Raw genomic sequence first — 21,157 nt, forward strand, 5'->3', positions numbered from 1 at the left:
GAGAACAGACAGCCAGAGAAGCAGCAGAACCCACAGAAGTTGGCCAGAGGTTCCCAGCGTCAGCTTTCTCATGTGTCCCCAAAAGCTCACGCCCAATGTAAACACGTGGCAAAACACACACACACTCACTCACAGAGCAACAACAAAACAAAAACCATTAGCCAGCAGCAACGGGAGCCAAGCAACGGACAGTAAAGACCCTGGACCTGGCCAGTGCTGTTCCTCCCCTGAGTCTGTGGCAGGTCTCATGAAGGGAGCAGGAGAGAACTCAGTGCCCACAGCACTAGATCAGCAGAAGAGCTAGAGTGGCCAATTTGGAGGGAAAGAAAGATTAGGAGAACATCTCGGGATTAAGACAGCTCTCATGAAATCCCAAACAAGACACAGCCCATGCACCAGGACTCAGGGTCACATCTTACACAGTCAGATCCTCAAGGTTTGAAAAATGGCGGGGATAACAAACTATGAAGTACGATTCAGCAACCTTACCCTGAGGAAGCACCTCCATTTTGGGGCTATCTGGCACGGCGCGTGAAACATCATTCCCTGCCACCCTGGCATAGCCTTATAGCCTTACACTGTCCACTCCCAGTCTCTAGCATCCCCTCCCCCAGTCCCTGGGGTCCTCTGCAAAGAAGTTGCTCTCAAATTCAGGCAACCATCCTGGACTCCATCCCTGTGGCTCAGGAAGTCATAGAGTCTGTGACCAACAGGTGTCTGAACAGCAGCCCCTGGACCTGTCTTATCCGCATAAGACCCGCCCCTGGCCTGGTGTCATTCACTGTTACTTCCTTCTGACCCACGCACCGCCTCCTGCCCGCACTTTTCCCCTCCCACTCCACCCTCCCGGCCAATGGCAGGACAGCAAACTGAGAAGGAAGTGACGTCATCACCCTCCAGGTTTCGGCCATGGGGTGCTAGGGCTCCTTCCTGTGGATGGTGCTTCATCCAGAGACCAATTTAGAACACGAGCTCTTGAAGACTAAAACTATCATAGAAGGAATAAGAGCAACAACAAAAGATTTTCAGGATCAGGCCAAGGATGTGTTCTAGAAATGGGAGCAAGATTTTAAGGGAATAAAAGGAGAAGAAAGATGAACTCAAAAGGTGTGTCTCGTAAGGACAGATATGAGGAACAGGATTTCCAGGGAAGAAACGAGCAGTCATGACGCTCTCACACTCACCAGGGGAAAGGAGTTGGGAACAGTGTCCCGCAGTTTCCTGGGAAAAGGAAGGGAGGGAGGGGCCCTGCACCTTTGTGGGAGGAGACCCCACAGAGCCGGCCAAGTGCTCCATGCCTTTGATGGAGGCCGCCGGTCACCAAAACCAGCTAGAACAGCCCTTGCCACGTGATCCAGAGACATGCACTGCAAAACGTCATACATTTAAGGTGGGTGGGATAATGACGTCTTTACTTGACTAATTTCTTCAAGAAATGTAGCTTTTGCATCTGAATGTGGGCATATGACAGTCCTGTCACTTTGTCACCAACAGAAATTTCTGATTCTTAGGATATCACACAATGGTAGTGTAGATATCGCCGCACAGTTCTTGGACTCAAGGTCTTCTGGGGCTGGCACAGTTAGACAAGGGAGAAGAGCCCAGGCTGCGGCAGCTTGGGGCTAGAGAGACCTGGCAGAGAGGACCAGCACCCGTCTTTCGTTGGGTAATAGGTGGGCTGGTTCATCTGTCAGATGAAGGGAGGGTGGTCAGGCCCCACGAGGGACACTGGGTTTTCACTGATCCCAGGTCCTTTTAAGCTATATTTGTGCTGCACATGCTCTCTTAACTAGATTCTCTCTTAACCTTGTCCTCAGTCTCTCTACTTTAAATCAGACGTGGAAAAATCCTGCCTAAATTCCTAACGTTCACGTTGGTTACTAAAAGGATTAGGTAGAAAGAATCTGTTTTTTCTTTAAGGGTGAAAACAAGTTGTGGAGTTTCAGAGCCTAGATATCTCACAGAGAACATAACCTTTCTTCCTGAGGCTGGGTTTTTACAGCTGCTCATCCTGGAAAGCTGGTATCAATTCCCTTAAGCCAAATCGCCAGGAACACACTTCTTCTTAAACAACTTCGGTCTTTTATTCCTTGCAGCCAGAAAGAACACACCCCATGATCGAAGAAAGAGGGCGTTAGAAGGAACGTATTATAGGATTTGGGCTTTGGCTGGGTGATTCGGGGAAGGATAGAAGGAGGCAGGGTTTGTTCCATACTGAACACTGTTGTCAGCAGGGGCAATTCTATGATTGGACTAAAGAAGTAACAGCCATTTCCTTAGAAAAAGAGGAGGATGTTTGGGATTTTGTAGGTTGCATACTGACCTTGTCTTTGTCTGTGCCTGGACAAAATTATGAGGTAGCCTTGTTTTGTCTCGTTTTATCCAGGTCTGAGAGTAATCTTGTCTGAGGCTGATATTCTGTATGTGAGATTATTTCCAGCATGAGAACAAAACGGTCAGGCTGTGAGTGTCAGATCAGTTCAGGGCATCGGAGGCTGGTACTTTTCTTTCTCTCTGGAAATCCCTAAAATAAAGAACCAGGAAAGTGAGCACCCTGGTCTCACAAGATTTAGGTGCAAACCTGACTGGGTGACAGTGTGATGTTGGCTAAGTTTCTTGAATTTTCTGAGGCTCAATTTCTCACTTAAAAATGGGTCAAATAGGAGTTCTTCCTCCCTGGGTTGTCCTAGGTTTAAATGAGATGTGCAGGGAAAGCACTGTGCCCAGTGCCTGGCACAGAGTAAATACTCAGTACATCTTAGCTCCTCCCAGTCCATCCCCATCTGCATTGTTATTACCTGCCTTGTTTGTTCAAACAGCTTCAGACCCTTTCACGGTATGGATGGACCACTATAAATAAGTGTTCTCCAATTGATGGACATGGAATTGGTTCCAGCGTTTTACAAACAATGCTGCATGGGACATCTGTATATCTATATCTATATCTATATCTATATCTATATCTATATCTATATCTATATCTATATCTATATCTATATCTTAGTATCTATATCTGTATCTATCTCTATCATTGCTTATGTAAGTATTACTCTAGCATCTGTCTCTGTAAAGGGAAGTGCTGGGTTTAGAAATATATTTGTACATGTATAGTTTTGCTAAATCCTGCCCTACTGCCTTGCAAAGAAGCTTTACCACTTCATATTCCCAATCATTTAAGAGAATATTCTTTTCTCCACCCTCTTGCCAATACTGGGTAGCACCTGTACCTACCATCTATTTTTGCCAACAATTAAACCCTTATTGAGAGAGTTCCTCCAATGAGTTTATGCTCATCCGTCTGACTTCACTGACATCCTGGCAAAGCTGAAATCAATATGATTTTCCTCTGTTCTCTTCTATGTTATGACTGCTCTGTTCTCTCAGATAATCTGGGCCAAGAGACGTGCAAACATATCACTCCTCCTGGGTGGATGCTATTGCCTGTTGGGTTTGCACACTGTCCTGGATTTTGAGGGTGAGGGCCTGGTTCATAGATGAGGTTTGAGGTTGGGTTCCCCTGAGTTCCACTGAGAGAGTCCAGGCTGCAGAGCATTGGGAACTCGCTAACCCTAAGGAGTGAGGTGTCCATGACTGGAATTGAGCAGAATAAAACCTGGAAAATAGAGACCTGTAAGTTGAAATTTTCATTAGAAATGGAGCTCAAAAATTAGAACTGTTCTTTATTTCTAGTCCAAATAGGAGGAGAGATTGCATTCAGTATAAAGAATTTGTTTGGGGAACTTAATATAGTGGCTGTTCTATTGCTCTCCTTGAATTGGTTCGCCTATGCCAGGAACTGGTACTTGCTATAAAACCTTGTCTGGTGAGTTCAGAAGAACAAGGAGCTAAAACATAATCTGACATAGAAAATAGAGATAGATGATGGATTCGTAGAGAATGTTATGGGGAGTGAAGTATTGTGGCCTCTTCACTCTTTTAGAGATTTGGTTGGTCACATTAAAGACACATTCCTCCAGCGCCTGAAATGCCCTTCATAGTGTCCTTCATGATACAAGGGTTTGGAAACAGTCATAGGGAGGGGAACACAAGATTTACATGGCACAAGGTTTTTACTGTGGATCTTTGGTCTTTTTTAGTTTATGGGGATTAGCATACATGTTTTGAAAATTGAAAAATCAGCAGAATAGAGACAAGCATCTGAATTAGTTTTCTATTGCTGCCTGTTAACAGATTACAAAAACAGTGGTATAAAACAACACACATTTGTTATCTCACAGTTCTGTAGATCAGAAGTCTGGAAGGACGTGACTGGATCCTCTGCTCACAGAATTGATCAGTGTGTCCTCTCCACCTGAATAGGTCTGATATTGACCCTGTCGGGGTTCTGACTATCTCCCATGAGGGCCTGCCCTTGCAATCTCATGCTCCTCTGGGATCCTCTTTATTGACCTGATTTCTCTCCGTCGTGATTTCTTTCCGCTCACCTAGGCGGCTTAGGAGAAAGCCTAGAACTGTGGAGCACCAGAACTGATCTCCACCATCTCTTTCTCCAAGAGGACAATAAAATCACAGAGGTCTTCAGACAGAAATGACCCAGATGAGGATGGCAATCCACAGCGATTAGAACAGAGAAACCTAAAGGACAATGGAGGCACTAAAAGCGCCGACTGCGGAAGCAGGGTCCTCTTTGTGTCCCACATCAGGTGAGAACCCTTCCTGGAAAGGGGGCCATTTCCCACACAAAGGCCACCTTGGACAAGGGACTTACTGTGCTCCAACTGAGTCATTCTCGCTGCCCCTAGAGCTTTTGGAGGTTTCCATCCTAGATTGTTTGTTTAATGGTGGGGCTCTTTCCTTGCATGAGATTGTCCTTGGAATTTTTTTCTGAAATGCAGTTTTTTGGGCCTTAACCACAGACGTTTTCAGCAAGCACCACACTGTCTCTGATGTGGATGTCTTTAGCTATGAAGGTGGTGGTCACGGATTGGAGCCCTGTCTACTGCATGATATCTCATTTAATCATCCACCACCACTCTAGTGGTCAATGCTGCCTTCTCTCTTTCACATTCTACATTCTTCTCTATTATACATGAGATAAATACACTCAAAGAGGGTAATGAAATCCTCCACAAAAGCATTCTGGGTCCATGGTGGAGCTGGTCTTTGAACCTCTGACTGCCTTTCCTAAGGCCATGCTTTTGTTGCTTCAACACAGACCTGGGATAGGGTCTGACTGCAGATGTGGTTGGGACCAGAAGACATCAGCAAGAGTTAGTTATTCCTGGGAACTCCTATTTATCCACTTGGCAAGTATTTCCTGAGAGGTTTATCTGGCGGGCTCTTGTGGAGGCCCTGGGGAGACGGGGTGGACAAGGCAGAGAGCACGCCTGCTCTCAGGAAGATGATTTTCTGACACAGGAGCTAGATGTTTCACAGATGATCCCATAAATACATTTTTTTTAAAAGATTGGTGCCTGAGCTAACAACTGTTGCCAATCTTTTTTTTCTCCTTGCTTTTTCTCCCCAAATCTTCCCAGTACATAATTGTATATTTTAGTCGTGGGTGCTTCTAGTTGTGACATGTGGGACACTGCCTCAGCATGGCCTGATGAGTGGTGCCATGTCCACACTCAGGTTCCGAACCAGTGAAACCCTGGGCCACCAAACCAAAGCTCGCACACTTAACCGCTTGACCACAGGGCTGGCCCCCCCAAGTACATTTCAATTGTCGCTGTGATAAATTGTACTTAATACTTGTGTGTGCTGGTCTCATTGTGTCAACTAGGCTTGAAAACTGACTGAGTATACATGAGAAGACTATAGAACTGTGATAAAAGAATTTTCCCCGACAAGGTCCTTCAGATATTTTTGTTTTAACAGTGGAAATACTGATGTTTGATCCAATGTCCCTTCAAATTCAGATGTGGGTTCCTGGAGGGTGTGGTAGGTGCTTTTGGACATGGAATCTTGTGGCCAAGGCTTGTGTAGCGGCTCTGCCACCGTCAGGTGGTGAAGGAGCCTGGGAAAATCTCCTGTTCTCTCTGGGCCTCAGTTTGCTCATCGGTAAGATAAGGTTGTTATTCAAATTCTCAAAATCCTTTCCTGCTCAGTTTTCTCTAAGTGCATGAGGGACTAAGTTGTGTGTTAAATGTGCCCTGGGAACTGCAGACAAGAGCCGACCTTGGTCCCTTCTCTGTGTGTCTCCTGCAGCAGCCTGAGCTGAGCGCACAGGCTGAAAACACAGAACTGAGAGAGCAGATGGAAGAAAGGAAATCAGCAGGTTTGGAGGATGAGAACAACCCAAAGAATGGTCAGGTACTGGTGGAGCAAGTGGTTGCCAAAGGAGGTGAGAATCAGGCCAAGTTGAGTTCAGAAAAGTCAAGGGAAACTGAGGGATGTGTACAGCATCACCCAGCTCCACATGAGCAGGCCTGAGCTGAACAGTGAGGAGTGGGAGAGCAACTTACTCCACAGTGAACCTGTGCACCTGCCAAGGAGATCCAAGAATGGATCGGGGTTGGTTTCTACTTCTGGGAAGCACCAATTCCAAGAAGAGGAGGAAGCGACCATGAGGCTCTGCCCTAGACCCCCCCCCCAGCCTCCACCTTGGGGCCACCCTCACAGTGGATGCCCTCCCAGTAAGTGTGGGCTTAGAGGGATAAATGATGTTTGAGGAAAGGCTGGAGATGTCCATTCTTACTTTAAACAGTTGTGCCCTAAAGCCAGGAGGGCCATGGCTAGGGAACCCTTGCATCGGAATCAGTGATACTAATAATATTCTTCTGTATTTATGTTGAGAGAGGCTTCACACACAATATCTCTTAAATATTTGTTGAGAGCTTAATTTCCCCTATGCTGTGTTAAGAACTTGGAGCTCAGATATCAGTGAGGTTTCCCTGAGGAAATCAGAGCAGTGAGAGGAAGAATACAAGCAGATAGTTTCAACACAATGTGGTAGCTGTCGTAAGCTTGGGTGTCGTGGCAGCCCAGAGGATGGGAGGGGAGGCCGAGGACATCTCTTCCTAATGACAGGGTGAACCATTGAGTGGAAGCCCTGAGGACAGTCCCATCATCATCAGAGCTGACCCCAGGTGAGTGTCATAGGGTCTAGAGAGTGTAGGGCAGGCTCCTCTCTAAGGATGGGCATCTGCTACATCCTGAGACAGAGCAGGGCATTCCTGACAGGACATTTGGGACAAGAATGTAGTGAGATGATGATTTACAACCACTTTGATTCGATCAGTGAATGAACGTCATGAGAGCCTCGTCGGGGCTTGACTTGGTGCTGGGAGCCGTGAATACAGAGATGAAGAAAATATTCCAGCTTCACAGAGCTCTCAGTCTAGGAACCAGGAAGTCATGAAAAATGCAGTGGTAGTGGGTCATTGCAGGAAGTGGCCAGTGCTGCCTTGGGATGACCTCACTGGTTGTCCTTCTCCCCTTTCTTCTTTTTCCAGCAGATAGATGACCTTTCCTGGCCCAGTGACCTAGGACCTCAGCCAGATTTCAGCCTCTCAGGATACAAGCAATTAGGCTCCATGTTGGCTCCAAGCAGTCAACACTACCAATGTCACCAGAGAAAACTGCTGATCTCAGTAGTTACTGTCTATGTCCTGGCCAGCTGGAGAAATAAAGAGGCAAGTCTAACTAGGCTTTTTCTTTAATTTTAATTTTTTTCTTTTATTTTTAATGAAGTAACATTGATTTATAACATTCTACAGATTTCAAATATACTTCATTGTTATTCGACTTCTGTTTACATGACATTATTCACCACCAAAAGTCTAGAGAATCTCCTCCAGAGAGTGTCCTGGCGACCAACCGTCATAGTTGAGTGTCCCAAATATTGGCATGGGCCCCCTTCCTGCGTTTCATTTCACAGATCTTATTTACATAGTAGCCGTATCAAGAGAAACAACAGAGAGATGGACTCGAAATGACTGAACGATGTGTGATTCGGGAATGAATCTCAAAAACTTTCAAGATCCCACTCAGAAAGTGATGTTTTCAGGAATACAATCCATGGTTGGGGTGTAGTGTCATGTAGTGAGAGAAAATCAATTGCATTTAGCAGCACCTAGTGACTTGTGAAAACAACACCTTCCCCAAATGACCCAAATGATGACCGTACATGCCAAATAATGAAGAGAGCCACTGATTTCCATTGATCTTACAGAAACAGGAGGTCCTTCGGGCGCTTAAGCAAGCTGGGAAAATGGCTGGGTCTCTAGGGCCAGGAAACAAAACAAATCCCATTGTAGGTGCCATAAGAAGAGGCAAAACAGATTTGATGGCAGTGGCCACAAGATGGCAGAGAAAATGGCTTGAGGCTTTTGCAGTCTCAAATGAGTTGGCTCAGAAGAACATGGCATCTTAGAAAAACATGTTGGGCAAAATTTTGGACCCCGTGGACACTAAATGTTTAGCCCGTGATCTGCAGTCATTCTGTATAGAATTCATTCTGTATTCTCTTGGATCAACAGTGACTTTTACAAAGGAGGTCAGGAATCTACACATCAGCACACACACCTGAAATGGAAAGGGTGTATTTTTTCAAAAAACCCAAAATAATAGAGAAGTTATTTCTCATTTCCAAATTGCAGTTTTTGACCTAACTGAAGAATTGACTGCCATAGATATTAATTACTCATGATGCTCACAAATATGCCGTCGTAAAGATAGTATGACAACTTTGATAAATAGCAATGTAAAACAACTGCTTTTACTGTTAGCACACTGTCCTCCAGGGATGTCAGTGGAAGTAGTGAGCGACATTACAACACCTGAACACCCAACAGGAAACAGGTCAATGAAGGAGGAGACAGTCAGCCCAATGTATAGAATTACGTGTAATGTACACAACCGTGAGTTGGTTGGTAACAAACCCATGGGATAAATCTATGTTTATATTGACTCTTGTGTCCTGTCAAATGGGCAGAGCATTGGGAAACAAAACATTGGACTGTACAAAGAAAGTCAGTTTGGACACTGCCTTTAGAAAACGATTAAACAGATATAAATAAAACACATTTAAAGGTGGTTGCAAGCCATGTTTTAGCCCAGCAAGAATAAGCTTTAGGAGAGAGACATAATGACAAATAGATGCTTTGGTCTTTCAGAGACAAGTCGTCTGACCCACTGGGAATGAGACCTCGTGAGTCATCCAGGTGAGCAGGCTTTACATGGCTGGCTGGAAAGCTCAGTGACTAAAGAGATAACTTAAATATGCTACATACACCAGTCATGGCATGATTTGAACGGAAGGTCTTTCACCCTCTTTTGGGGGGAATGAAGCTGGCGCAAAGGGACTGCAGATTCTGTTGCAGCCACAGGGCTCCGATCCTTACAGACTGAAGGGAGTGGACACCTAGTTCAGAGATGCTATAGGAGGCAGTGTCTAAGTGGGAACTTATGATATTTGAGGGCTTATCTTTGCATACCGTTTGAAAGATTCTGGCAGTACATAATGCTGGAATAGATTATGGAAGACTAAATGAAATAATACGGCCACAAACTGGCCCCTAAATCTTGTAACTGGCATTGCAGCTGAATACAAGGATAAACTGGCAGCCTCACCAACCGAATGGTTACTTTTAAGGAAATCTTACTGATGAACTCACAAAACCTTTCACATTCGTTAGTCCACAACAGCCCTCCTACAAACACCTCCCGGGCACAGGACTCAACATGGGTGTTGATTATCTTCTTTGGCCGCATGATAAAACCTCAATTGATCTGAAGAAGATTCTTCTCACCTGGCAAACACACAAGTCCCCAAAACTGTGGTCTCTGCCAGATCTGGCTTGATTCTGAAGCATTTGTTTCTAGCAGGATACAAGGTCAATATACAAAAATCTATTTTATGTCTATGTAATTCCAGTGCACAACTGAAATGTAAAAAATAATAGCATCAAACAAATGAAAGTACAAGGCATTGGTGAAAGAAATTAATGAAGACCTAAAACATGAAGACCACTTCCCTGTTCATGGGTCAGAAGACTCATTATTTTTGAGATGTGGGTTTTCCCCAATGGGGTCTATAGATTCAACCCAAGCCAACTCAAATCTCAGTCAGCATCTTCGGGAGACAGTAATGATGCGATTCTAAATTAATATAAAATGACAAAGATCTAGCGTAGTCAAAACATTTATAAAATAATAAAACAATGTTGGAGGGCTAGCTCTACCTCATTTCAAGAACTATTATAGAGTTATTTTGTTCAAAGCAGTACGGAATTGGTGTAATGATAAGTCAACAGATCGATGGAACAGAACACAGAGTCAAAAGGTAAACTACTAGCTATAATGAGACTGATTTTTTAAATTTTTATTTATTTATTTATTTTTTCTTGAGTAAGAGTGGCCCTGAGATAACATCCACCACTAATCTTCCTCATTTTGCTGAGAAAGACTGTCCGTGAGCTAAAATCTGTGTCCTTCTTCTACTTTATATGTGGGATGCCTGCCACAGCGTGGCTTGAGGAGCAGTGAGCAGATCACCGCCCAGGATCCGAACCAGTGAATCCCATGCCACCGTTGGAGCGCACGAACTTAGCTGGTACACCACTGGGCCAGCCCCAGGAGACTGACCTTTGGCAAATGCAAAAAGACACTGCAGTGGGGAAAGATAGTGTTTTCAACAAATGATAATGATCTTTTTCAAGCTTTTCAGCTGGTGGTTGTTTATATCCACATGAAAAATACGTAAATAAATAAATAGAAGTCATGTCTCACAGGATATCCAAAAATTAACTCAAAATAGATAATAGATCTAAAGGTAAACGTTAAAACTGTAATACCTCAGAAGATAACAAAGAGGAAAATTTTTGTGACTCTAGGGTAGATGAATATTTCTTAGATTGATACAAAGAACATAATCAATAAAAGAAAACACTGAGAAATTGAACGTCACAAAAATTGAGAACATTCGCTTTTGAAAAAAACACGGGTAAGTGAATGAAAAGTCAAGCCACTGTGAGTTGATAATATTTGTAACTCACTTATGTGAGAAAAGACTTATACCCAGACTATACAGGAGCTCTGAAAACCAAATCATAAAAGGACAAACCAATTTTAAATTGGGTGGAAGATTTGTATAGTAATTCTGGAAATAGGCAATGTAAGCTATCCATCTTTCATCTACTTTTGTGAAATTGCTTTGATAATTCAAGATCATTTGCGTTTCCATATAAGTTTCAGAATCAGCTTGTCAGTGTCCCAACAAACCTGCTGGAACTTGGATTGGGATTGTAATAGATCTGTGGATCCCTTTGGGCAAAATTGACGTCTAAAGCATCTTGAGTTTTCCAATCCACAACAAGTTTCTCTCTCCATTAATTTAGTTCTTTAATTTCTCGAAGTATTGTTCTGTAGTTTTCACTGGACCTTTCTTACACATATTTTGTCTGATAAGATAATGCAAAAAGAGAATTGGTCAAAAGACTTGAGGAAATACTTCTCAAAAGAAGATATGTTAATGGCCAAAAAACACATGAAAAGTTGCTCAACTCTGTCATCTGGGAAATAAATTCATACTGCAATGGTTACCATTCCCCATCCATTAGCATGACTAAAACTAAAGAGACTGGAAATACCACATGTGGTGTGGGTGTAAGCCAACTAGAATTCTCTTGCACTTGTGGGAATGAGAAATGGCACAACCACTTTGAACAGCTGCACCGCAGTTAAACATACACCAGTCATGTGAAAAGCCGTTCCACTCCTAGGTGTTTACACAATATGTCCACACAACAATCCACGCATGAATATCCACAATAGCTTTATTCATAATGGCTAAATCCTGGAAACTGCACAGATGTCCATTAATAGACGAATTATAAAAAGACACGATACAGCCATGCAAAGGAATACCCCTTAGCAATAAAAAGGCATGAACTGTTTATGTGTGGAGTAACGTGGATGGATTTAAAAGTCATTATGCTGCATGAAGAAATGCAGACATGAAAGAGTACGTGTATGGTTCCATTATATAAAGTCGTTAAAAATGCAAACCCATCTGTAATGACCCTGGTTGCCTGGGGCTGGGGGTTGAGGGAGTGATGGACTGCAAAGGGGCGCAAGGAAGGTCATGGGCTAAGGGAAATGCCCTGTGTCCTAATCGTAGCAGTAGTTTCATTAGTGTGTAGTCTGTCAGATGCATTTAATTGTATACTTTAAAATGGTGCAGTCTATTGTACCTAAATTATACCTCTGCAGCATTTGTATAACAATCGGTTGTATTTCTCCATTGTAGCCATGAGTTACTGAGAAAAGGAAATTCAGTAAAACAATATAAATGCCTTAGAACACATATAATAAAGACCCCTGAAAACTATTACTGAGAGAAATTAAAGATCTAAATAAATAGATCAAAATCTATGAAATTCATAGACTGGAAGCTTTAATATTGTTAGAATGACAGATCAACATTATCCCAATTAGTATTGCAGCAGGCGTTTTTTGGGTAGATTTTCAAGCTAATTCTAAATTGTATATGGAAGGGAAAGTACCTAGAATAGCGAAGACAACCTTGAAGAAGAATTAAGTTGGAGGACACACTCTACTACATTTCAAAATTCACTTTAAAGCTATAATAGTTACAACATTATAATATTGGTGCAAGTAAACACAACACAAGCAAATCAATGTGAAAGAGTCAAGAGTAAAATATTTACCCACATACGCACACAATTATTAGATTTTTTTTTTTAACAAGTCACCGATACGTTTCACTGGGGAAATAAAAGACTTTTCCATAAAAAGTGTTAGAAAAAATGAATATTTATTTAAAAATAAGTTAATATGAAAAACCACTTCCCACCGCACATTGAAGTTAGTTGGAGATGTGAAAGTGAAACCTATAAAGCCTTTGAAATAACCTGCGAATATTTTCATGAACAATGAAGAGGCAAAAATTTCTTAGACACAATACCCAGGAACTCACTATACATGAAAAATGGATCAAAGTGGATTTCATAAAGTATCGATTCTTTAGCTTATCATACATGACTGTTTAAAAAGTGAAAAAGCAATTCATAGACTAGGAATAATTACTTGCAATACTTATATCCGACGAGGAACAGTAAATCCAAAGTATGCAAAGAACTTATAAAGTCTGAAGGAAAATTACGCACAACCTCATTGATTAATGAGCAGATTAGAAAAGCCACGACATAATAAGAGAGTCACTTGGCCAGTAAGCTTTGGAAAACCAAGATGGCAAACCGCTACACAGCCTGCAGGATGGCTAAAATTAAAAAGACTGAGAATACTAAGTGTTGGGGACTATACTAGAGAGACTGGAAGTGTCCCGTATTTAGGGGGAAATGTAAAAGGATACAACTCCTTTGCGAGAGTCTCTGTCAGTTTCTACCCTTTCCCCAGGCAATTCTGTTCCTAGGTGTATGTACCCAGGAGACTGGGTATCTCTGCAAGTGAATATCTCCACCAAAAATTATGTATTAATATTCACAGTTGCTTCATGCATAATAACCAAAAATGAATCTGTCCATCATTGGAGAAATGGGTAATGAAATTGTGCTATAACCATGAAAGAGAATATTTCTTGGCAAGTAAAAAGCCAAATTATTGACGTGGTAGCCTGTCAAGATTGAACCTCAAAACCAGATATTGAGGCAAAGAACACAGAACGATAAGGAGAGACCGCATCATCGCATTTATATGAAGTGCAAAAATAAGCGAAATTAATCTATGGTGAGAGAATGCAGAATAGTTTATCTGTGGAGGATGGGTCTTGACTGGCAGGAAGTGCGATAGAACTTTAGAGGATGATGGAAAATCTTCTGTTTCTTGTTCTGGGTGGTGATTACACATGGCCTGCGTATGCTAAATTCTTTGAGCTGTACCCTTAAGTTTTGTGCATTTTCTTCTAGGTAAATTATACCTCAATAAGAAAAAGTTAGCAATAAAAGAAGAGAGATGATGACAAAGAGTAAAAGGAGTGACAAGTGACAGACAATTGATAACATACCACAGACTGCTTCACTTAACAGATATTTCTTTTCTCGTAGTTCTCGAGGCTGGAAGTCAGATATTAGGGTGTCAGCATGGTTAGGTTCTAATGAGAGTTCTTTTTTCTGTCTTGCAGATGGACCTTCTCACTGTGTGTTCACATGACCTCCTCTTTGTCGGTGAGGGGTGGTAGGGGAGGCAGAGGAAGACAGAGACATAGAGCTTTCTGGTGTCTCTTCTTTGAAGAGCACTGATCCCATCATGAGAGCCCCATCCTCATGACATCACCTAGCCCTAATTACCTCCCTAAAACCCCATCTCCAAATACCGTCACATTTAGAGTTAAGCGTTCAACATAGGAATTTTGAAGGTAGAGCACAAAATTTCAGTCCATTGCATTCTGCCCCTGACCCTCCAAAATTCATGTCCCTCTGCTATCAAAAATACACTCATTCCATCCAAGTAGCCCCAAAGGCCTTAACTCATTCCAGCATCTCTAAGGCCTAAAGTCCAAAATCTCATCTAAGCATCATTTAAATCATGTATGGATGAGACTGGAGCTACGATTCATCCTGAGGCAAAATTCCTCTCCAGCTGAGAACCTGTGAAACTGGACAAGTACTGTGCTTCCAAAATACAATGATGGGACAGGCATAGGACAGACTTTGCCATGCCAATAGAGAAAGACCAAAAATAAACATCTGTGATGCTCTAAAAGATTGGAACGACCTTGAGATTCATGGAAGGCTGCACCCAACAACTGAGGATACACATTCTTTCCAAGTTCACACGGAACATTCCCTAAGACAGACTATAGGCTCAACAATAAAATGTGCCTCAAAAATATCAAAGAATAGGACTCTGAGTGTGTTATTTTCACCATAAGAGAATTAAATTAGAAATTAATAATAGGTATCTGAAAAATTGCCAAGTATTTTTAGTCAGGCAACATGCTTATAAAAAACCTGTAGGTCAAAGAAGAAATGAGGTTGGAAATTAGAAACTCTTTTGAACTGAGAGATGATTGACAAGCCACATATCAAAACTGATAGGATGAGGCTGAAGAAGATCTTAGAGGAACGTTTCTATCACTAAATGCTTATATTAGAAAAGAAGAGAGGAATTAGATCAATATTTGGAGCTCCCACTTTGAGAAGATGGGAAAAGTAAAGTGAACTATGGCAAAGTAGGTAGGAGGAAGTACATAATAAAGCAAAACACTGGAACACAGAAAGTGGAAAACACAGAATCAATAAAGAGAATCAACAAAAGCAGAAGGTAGTTCTGCAAAAAGATTGATAAACTTGACATACCTCTAGCAACACTCATTAAAGACAAGAAAGATGGAGGGAAGGAGAGAGACAGAGAGAGAGAGAGAAATTAAAAATATCAGGAAATAAAGACAGGATATCATAGCCCTCAAACCAAGAGGATTATTCTGAGGCCTTGAAACCTACATAAGGAACTCCTGCTAGTGTTTGTCCACCTTGATTTTGAAAGTCTTTGGGGTCAATGACTCATTTTTACCTTCTTTTTTCTCCTCTTTTGAACTGGAATGTCTCTAATTGTTATCCAATGCCTGTCCCACCAATTGTCTATTGAGAACAGATCTCAAGACGGAGAGGAATTGTGCCCAGAAGCTGTACCTGATAGATTCTATTCAGGAGCCTCAGCAGCACCTGATGTGGACATTGAACTGATGCTGTCATGGGATGAGACTTTAGGAACCTTAAGGAGGTGTGAATGTATTTTGTATTTGGGATCTCTGGGGGCCAAAGGGCACATTGTGGTAGGCAGAATTTCTAGACTGGCCTCCCAAATACGTCTCACTCTAATCCCAGAACCTGTGAAGGAGATGAGATATCAGTCCTGTGATTATGATGTTATATGGCACAGTTCTCTTTAGGATGGGGCGATTATCTGGGTGGGCCAGGCCTAATCACATGGGTTGTTAAATGCAGAGAGTTTTCTCTGGGTGATAGGAGAAGACAAAGCCAGAGACATTCGGAGCATGAGAAGGACTCGATGCCACATTACAGCATAGAGGATCTGAGGAAGGAGAAAGTCACCTGAGAAAGTATGCAGACAGTCTGTAGAAGCAGAGAATGGCTCCTGAATGACAGCCAGCAAGGAAATGGGGACCTCAGTCCTTCAACTGCAAGGAACTGAATTATGCCAATGTGGGAATGACCTTGGAAGGGACCCTGAGTCTGGGTGAGAATGTAGCCTGCCATCACCTTGATTTCAGCCCTGAAACCCTTAGCAGAGAATCCAGACACATCATCCCAGATTCTGACCTACAGAGTCCACGATAATAAATGGGCATTGTTTTAAACGGCTGCGTTTGTGGTCATTTGTTACACAGCAATAGAAAATTAACACAGATGCTGTCTCTATTCTGCTGGGTTTCTGTCGTCAGATACACATAATCTGATGCCGGCAGGAGCAAAAATGTCTGCAACCACAGGGTAAGTCCTGCATGCATGTTTGTGTCACTTGTCTTGACCCGGTGCCTCTTGAGGAACACCATGAAAGTCATTTCAAACTCTCTAGGAATGGCTCTTCACACAAAGCTCTGAAAAAATTAAAAAGATGCAGTGCTTAATTCTAAATTGACATTATCTGAGAAGTCATCATCTATTTCTATTTCCTATGTCAAATTTATACAATCTCCTTGTACACTGGAGCTCACCTGCCAAGATTTTAAAGCAAGGACCACTTACTGGCACAGACAAAATTCTTCCATAACAACAGAAACCTCCAGTCTTTATTAAATTTCCCCAAAAATGAAAGTGCCAACCATGCAACCCCTCCACCCGTTGTCATGAAAAATAGGGAAAAAGGGAAAAGATCCATTGTTGAAAGTCCCACCTTAACAAACCTTTAAACTTGAAGACCTTGTTTTCTGAGTTTTATTTTTTCTCGTGCCCAGTCATGCGGGCCTCACTCCATGGGATGGATGGTTCCCAGTTCACTGGGCTCTCTCCGGGAGGAAGTCAGGTTAACCAAATGACAAGTCTCTCCTGTGAATCCGTCCCTCATCCACAAAATCCAGAATGACATGTGAAGCCAACAAACACTGTCATCCCCAGCAAGCAATGAGTTTGCAGTGCTATCTGCTGCCAGATTATCTAACAGAACAGAGATGACAGAGATAGCAGATAACAGAGGAAAAAAAGTGTCCTGGTTTCAGCTTTTCCAGGGTGCCAGTTAGTTGGGCTGCTTGCCCAGAGTCGAATTATTTGCTAACTCCTGTGGGCAAATCTCCCAACAGGGGTTGATTGTTGGCGAAAGAAATTGCAGGTCCTGGTACTATGCATGTTGGCAAGAGGTTGGAAAAAAGAATATTCTCATAAATGGTGAGACTGTGACTTGGTACCACTTCTTTGCAGGGCACTGAGGAGTAAGTTAGCAAAATGGAGAAATGCACAAGTACTTTGATCAGGCAATTCCATTACAAGGAACCTATCCTAGAGAAGAGTACTAGTGATGAGGGATATATGTGTAAGGAGCTCCCCTCCAGCACTGTTTGTAACCATAAACGTTGAAACCAATTTCATGTCCATCAACTGGGAAACGTTTCAATGCATAATGACCAGTCCACACCATGAAAGGCTATGCAGTCATTTAAGAGAACATGGGAGATAATGAAAATGCTGAGTGATGGGCTGACAAGAACTCCTGTATAGTGAGTATTTACTATGTGCCAGGCACTGGGCTCTGATAAGGTCAAATTTTACCTGAGCCTTGTGATCCTGGAGAATAGGGCAGGTTAAGAAATCCTGGGACCCTTTGTGTCCCAGTCAGTATGGCTGACTGCAAAGAACTGCCCTTTCCACGTGACTCAGATGACACGCATGGACACCTTCCTTGTCTACTTATGACAAGGCCAGACACAGACCCTCCCATTTCCACTCTTTGCTTCACACATGATCAGCTGAACTTCTGGAGACACTAACCAATTAGAACAGAATGATTGTTAATCCAACTCTGCTTAAGTCTCTCTCCTTCCTCCAAGCCCTGGAATTTTGACCCGTCTGCAGCCTGACCTGAGTGTAGGCTGGTCTCAGGATGGCACATTCCCTGATCTGCTGTCCAATCAAGCCCCCTTTCATCTGTCCACACGTGGCTCTTCTCCCCTTGTTTACTCCCCCCGTAAAAGGAAGCTCTTTTGTCTGACCCTTGAGACATTTGCAGATCTTACAGTCAAGGCTAGACTACTTTGCATGTAACTTGTTTGGTTAGATTCCAGTTGCAATCTACATTCATTTTTTTTTAAGATTTTATTTTTCCTTTTTCTCCCAAAGCCCCCTGGTACATAGTTGTGTATTTTAGTTGTGGGTCCTTCTAGTTATGGCATGTGGGATGCCACCTCAGCGTTGCCTGATGAGTGGTGCCATGTCCACACCCAGGATCCCAACCAGCGAAACCCTGGGCCTCCAAAGCAGAGCACACGAACCCAACCACTCAGCCACGGGGCAGCCCCTCTATATTCATTGTGAAGTAACTATAAAACTAAATGAAATTTTCAGAAATTTCACCTCTTGACATTGAAAACACAATGCAACAAGTGAACCCAACTGTAAATCTCTATTGTACAACAACCATGTGGATTAAAACTATTCCAAGAGACTCTCAAACACAATAATTTATCTATACTCCAAGAGAGTGACAAAGCCAGAAGCCACTTTCCTCAAGCGTGTTATTAGTGGTGTTGTTGCTATTGTCTGCATTCTTCTGTTTACATAAATGAGGGGAAAAAGTAAATGAGACATTTTGGGATATTCTAATTCTATTACTCCCAGTGTCCTTTAAAACAAAAATCCTCGCTGTTAGAGCAAGGAGATTCAGGTGAAAGAGAGACAGTCGATAAAATCCCAATAGGGGCAGCCCCCGTTGCCTAGTGCTTCAGTTTGGCATGTTCGACTTCAGCAGCCTGAGTCCAGTTCCCAGGTACGGACCTACTCCACTTACCTGCCAGTGGCCATGCTGTGGCAGTGGTTCATATGCAAAAGAAGAAGATTGGCAAGACATGTTAGCTTGGGTGAATCTTCTTCAGCAAAAAAAAACGAAAAACCCCTGTAGTTCCAAATTAGAATTGGCAGTGAATTGGCAGTGTTGGTGAAGATATGTGAGTACATGAATACATATGAACATAAATGTGCATTTCTTAGTTCTGTCCACTGGAAACTACTGAATGGCAATGAGCACCTCTAGGATACACAGTTGGATCGGGGAAGACCATTTTGCACAAAAAGAAACCAGTTTGTTAAAGAAATGGCTGAGTCGAGGAAGGAGCAGTAAATATTCAAGATGAGATAGAAACACCCTGTCAAAGTGATATCAGGAGAGGTCTCAGAGATTATTAGCATGTTATCAAAAGGATTAAGGGGCCAACTTGAACTCACATTCTTTGCTGAAAGGGAGGATAATTGGAGCATCAGTGAGGACCATATTGCAATGGATTGAACAGCTTCCACGTGTCTGAATCCTAGAGTTCATATCAACCCAGAAAATGAAAAAGAAAGGAAGCTAACTGGTGACCACCGAGGGTGCTAGGGGACCAGCTCATTAAGGTGCTGTTCTCTTTACAGACTGTTCTGTTCCATAACTTACTAGTTATTTAGGGGAAGTTTGTCTTTCTACAAGTGTTGCAGATAATAAGACCTGACGATGGAGTATCACCGGTTTGCCCCACGTCATTACTGAATGGACCTGGGCCTTGTACATGAAGGGCTGCTAACACCATTAGAAGAGGCACACAGGACGTGACGTGTCCCCTGATGGAAGAGCACACACCGCTTTTGCGGAAGTCTTGTCACCCTATCAAACACGAATCTGATCAGTGTCTGCATCTGCGGATCCAACACAGTGGCCACAAGAAACTTGTGGCTACTGAACATTTGGAATGTCGCTAGGGGTGCAGAGGAGCTGAATTTCATTTTTTTTGAATTTATAACATTTAAATGTAAACTTACAAACTGAAGACAGGTGAAACGCTATTTTATTAGACCCAACTATATAACTTTCGTGGAACTATTTCCCTCAACAGTAGCAGTGTACAAGATGGACATTTTGTTTTGCTGACTGCTCATACATGTTAGTTCCAAGGCAACTACTAGGTGTTTTTCCTTTTTTGGAGATTGGCACCTGAGCTAACATCTGTTGCCAATCTTCTTCTTCTTCTTCTTCTTCTTCTTCTTCTTCTTTCTTCTTCTTCTTCTTCTTTTTCTTCTTCTTCTTCTTCTTCTTCTTCTTCTTCTTCTTCTTCTTCTTCTTCTTCTTCTTCTTCTTCTTCTTCTTCTTCTTTTTCTTCTTCTTCTCCCCTCAGCCCCCCAGTACATGGTTGTGTATTCTGATTGTAGGTCCTTCTGGTGATGTGATGTGGGACACCACCTCAGCATGCCCTGATGAATGATGCCATGTCCGTGCCCATGCTCTAAACTAGCAAAACCCTGGGCCACCAAAGGGGAGCATGGGAACTTAAGCACCGAGCCAGATGGCCGGCCCTAAATTTATTAAATTACATTTGGTGCTTGCATTGTCTTTCTATTAGACAGCACTGCTCCAGACTCTACCACCCACTGAGGGGAAGTGTGGAGGACAGAGGAACGTGTTAAAGTGTATCCAGGTATAAAATCAGCCAAATTCAGACTGTGGGAATGCTACAGGACAAACACCTCAGTTTCATCACAAATAATTGACAAAAGAGGAGGGAAGAACAGTGAGAGAAAGAGAGTTAGAGAGAGAATGAGGGAGAACCTGTATATGCAAGAGGCTTAAAGACATATCCACCGATCATAGTTTCTGGATATTTTTTGCATATTGACTCAAAGAAACCAAATAACAGTGGGATAATTGAACACTGTCTATTTCATGATATTAAAGATTTTAAATTATTTATTGAATAATTGTAGTATTATTATGATAATACTTCCAGAAAGAGTCATCATTTAGGGAAACATTCTATTGTAATTACAGATGAACATGATGTGTGGGATTTGCTTTAAATAATATAGGAAAAGGGATGAAACTGTGGGATTATATTAAAACAAGTTCAGCCATCAGGTGGTAATTGTTGAAGCTGGGCGATGAAGATGGGGATGTTCTGTTGTAGAATTCCATTTCTGTGTACTATAGAAAGTCTGCATTTGAAAAGAATGGTAGAGTACAGGTCCACCTAGGATGATGGCCACTGAATTTCTCAGCATTATTTCAAAGGACT

General features: G+C 42.4%; 1 long non-coding RNA gene across 1 annotated transcript; it reads left to right on the top strand.

The window, feature by feature from the left end:
- Nucleotides 1-13,952: 13,952 nt before the first annotated feature.
- Nucleotides 13,953-16,267, top strand: LOC139081575 (uncharacterized). The gene is made up of 2 exons (XR_011536694.1): nt 13,953-14,302; nt 15,541-16,267. It is a non-coding gene; the product is annotated as an uncharacterized lncRNA (long non-coding RNA).
- Nucleotides 16,268-21,157: the final 4,890 nt, after the last annotated feature.

The sequence above is a fragment of the Equus przewalskii genome, unplaced genomic scaffold, assembly GCF_037783145.1.
Source record: "Equus przewalskii isolate Varuska unplaced genomic scaffold, EquPr2 ChrUn-13, whole genome shotgun sequence".
Lineage (NCBI taxonomy): Eukaryota > Metazoa > Chordata > Mammalia > Perissodactyla > Equidae > Equus > Equus przewalskii.